This window comes from Epinephelus moara, chromosome 12 (genome assembly GCF_006386435.1).
Source record: "Epinephelus moara isolate mb chromosome 12, YSFRI_EMoa_1.0, whole genome shotgun sequence".
In the NCBI taxonomy this organism is placed as follows: Eukaryota; Metazoa; Chordata; class Actinopteri; order Perciformes; family Serranidae; genus Epinephelus; species Epinephelus moara.
The window spans coordinates 9,928,351-9,932,090 of NC_065517.1; positions in this window are offsets into that span (position 1 = coordinate 9,928,351).

Here is a 3,740-nt window from a genome sequence, read left to right on the forward strand (position 1 = left end):
GACGTCACAGCCCCTCGTGTTTTGGTGTCGGCAGGCTGGACGTTGTACGGGCTCACACTGCCACCCAGTGGTCAATGGCAGTATTACAGTTTGTATATTGATACTGCTCATGTTCAGTAGGCTTAGTCATCATTTTAATTAATCTATTATTCACTTATGAACAGCACACTATAGGTGTATGCATGTACAACATGCAAAGAAAACTGACAATACTCAAATAATAGAAAATAGTTGTGCTGTTCTACTAACAACCAGCCCAGCTACTGATACCATGCACTTTAGCACACTTCAGCTGCTCAGACAGAAGTCTGAGGAGAAATACTCTAACAGCTCAAATTAACTTAATGTGTCCACTTCACCATATTTAAGAACATGGCTTGTCTGACCAATTCTGGTTCCATATGTGTTAAAATAACAAAACTAAAAGAAATGTTTCTGTTAATTTAGCCCAGGCATGTCCAAAGTCTGGCCCAGGGGCCAATCGTGGCCCCGTTGTTATTCAAAGTATACTATATGTGGCCCTCCACACAATATTGGTGAATTGCGAAGATTACTTTTTTACTATCATACAGTTTGTAGACATGCACCAAGTAAGAGCAGACATTTCCCACTAGGTAGCAGACATGGCCACAGCAAAGTACTGTAAAGTCAACAGCGAGGGCTGCAACTTTCAGGAACGGTGGAAGGTTGAATACATTTCACTGAAAAATGAAACAGTTGGGTTTGTTTCATTTGTATGTTTTGAATAACCCATGTAATGTGAGAAGCAGTGGCCCCCAGGTATTTTCACATGATCTAATCTGGTCCCCATTCAGAAAAGTTTGGACACCCCTGATTTAGCCTGATAGATCACATAGGTATCAGGAGATGTTGTTATTCAACAGGACTGCGTCACAAAATGAAAGAAGTATCAGTAAAGTCAATAAACCTGAAATTAACATCCTGTAGAAAAAATTGTTGATGTATTTTCCTGTTCATTTCTGTTTTCCTCTCATCTACTACTCTGGTCTTCTGTAGTCTACCAGCTGTATCTCTATATCTATATCTCTGAGTCATTTATTCTGATTTTCAGCATCATTCTGAAGGTGGTCTGGCACTGAGAGACAATAGTGTCCAAATGTCAGTGTCACAACAAGCATTGGAAGAATAATGATGAAAAAAGAGCGACTCCCCAAGAGACATTTGATCATACAATTAGGTTTAGTCCTTAAAACTTTGGACTACAGAGTGCTCCAGGAGTGAGTCCTAAAACCTGGAAATGAGTCAGCATTTTGCACTCCCAGGTCCCTCGCTTCAAAGTCAGTGGGTTTTTGAATGAGTGAAATAAGGCCTGTGGTTAACACAAACTAAAGAGACTTTCACATTTTGTTCACGGACATAAAATACATCAGTAAAAACCCCTCTTGTGAACTTTGAAGCATTTGTGTGTCTTAAAAAAGGCGGCTGCTAACAAGTAGCTAAATGAAAACATAGAAAGTCATCATGCTGAACACGGTCTTACAGCTATGACTGCTAAACTCTTTAAACCAAAATTCCTGGAGGTTGAGGAGTGATGACCTCCACCCCTGCTGTGAGTAATGTCACAGAAGGCTGACTCATAAAATACACCGACTTCACCAATAACGAATCTCACTTGGCACTTAATTGAAAAATAAGCAGCTCTGTTTGGCTGTACAGTTTTTGAGAAAATTAAAGGTAAAGTCAGATTACACTATAATGTTCACAACCATCCAGTTGGTTCTGTGCACATCCATCACTGTGTGGTTTGGATCAGACACCAAACAGGACAGGAACAGACGACAACAGGCAGTCAGCACTGCAGAGAAAAAGTCACTGGTGCCAACCTGCCCTCCATTCAGGATTTATACATGTCCAGAGTCAGGAAATAGGCAGGAAACATCACTGCAGATCCTGCACACCATGTACACAACATATTCCAACTTCTGCCCTCTGGTGGGCGCCACAGAGCTTTGTACACCAAAACAACCAGGCACAAGAGCAGTGTCTCCCCACAGGCTGTCACTCTGATGAACAGTTAACATCAGTCACACAGACAGGCTCTCATTTATCAATCTAACTACAAACCAGCACAGATCAGAAAGCAGAAATTATCTTAAGATAGGGTTCACATGTGATTCATGAAACATTCTAATCTCGCTCTGATTAACCAACTGGTTCTAGAGGAAGTCAGAAAACCACAGTATGGAAAGAAAACACTGCTGCAGTCAACAGCTTTGCAGTGGACAATCAAACCTCAGCTGAGGTTGGAATATTCAATTCATACATCCATGATATGAACCTTGGGTCAGCCTGGAGCCAGTTCCACAGAGCCAGGTAACTGCGAGTTACGAGAGCGTGGGGCGATGTTTTGTGGCCTTTACAAAATATAATATTTTCTCATAGGTTTTACATTTTTAAGTGATCAATATGTGGCTGCATATACTTAAATGTCAGTCAGAATATAGTCTAATGACAATTCTCAAACTCAGCCAGATTTACTATGACTGCATGTCCACGCTGACTCAAACTTGGGTACACGAGCTGAGACCTGATGCGAGATTTGATCGTATCCTCTGCTCACGTCCACATTGATAAAAGCTGAGGTTTGCGTGCAAATGGCCGCACGCCCAGTTTTCTGTTGTAAAATGTGTTTAATAAATGAGGGCCACTGTCTGTGCATTGAATCATGTCCCTCCTGGCCTTCTCCCTTTCCTACTGCCTCTGACAGCATTTGCTAGAATCAGACCCAGAGGAGTCTGAGTGCCTCTTGGCATCTGAAACGTGCTGAATATACAGAAACGTGCTGCATATACTGAATTGTGCTGAATATACTGAAACGTGCTGCATATACTGAAATGCGCTGCAAATAAGACAACAAATGCAAAAAGAAAACACTGCATAGCTACTCATACAACGGAGGTGCTCCAGGCCTGTAGAGGCAGTGCTGAGCTTCCACCCGAGAGACAGACAAGTGAGCGGGAAGAAGAAAGTTATGTTTGGAGGAAAGTTGGAGCCAGGAGAGGCAATGGTGTTTGCCTGTTTGTGTGTGCATGTAGGTGTGTGACAGTGGGTTTCATTAAGTGGCTTCACTGTATGTGTGTGTGTTTGCAAGAGAGTTTAAGTTTGTGAATTTCAGTGCGTATGAGCGTTCTTCATTTAGTGAAGGAATTGTGACTATGGGGTGTTTCTGTGTGTACCTGTCAGGTTAGTGCATGCTTGTGTGCACATGTGGCAAATACAAACCCCCAAAACTCAAGTGTCTGCAAGTGTATTTGACACTTGTGTGTTCTTGCCTGCCCAAGTGTGATAGGACATTAGCGTGTGTGTGTGTGTGTGTGTGTGTGTGTGTGTTTGATGTGTGTTCCTCAGAAGTGAGGATGAGCAGATAGGCAGCAGACGCTCACCTCATTTGTTCTTATTTTCTCGCTTCCCTTCAACCACAAAGACACAGAACATGTTTCGTTTATTCCCTATCAAAATGTGCATCCTGTCTGCGCCCAATATAAAACCAGCCCGTTTCCTCGAATATGACATTTAAATCTCTTCAGGTAATCTTCTGTAAGAGAGCTGGAAGGCAGTGAAGGATTTTTTTTCTCGCCTCTGGTCAAACTGATTCTCATTTCACACTTTTTTTTTATCAACCTGAGCAACAATGCAACAGTTAGAACAGAGAACGGTTTCAAAAGCACATGTTGAGATATTCTCACGGTGCTGAAAGGCTGAGGATGCATAATTTTACA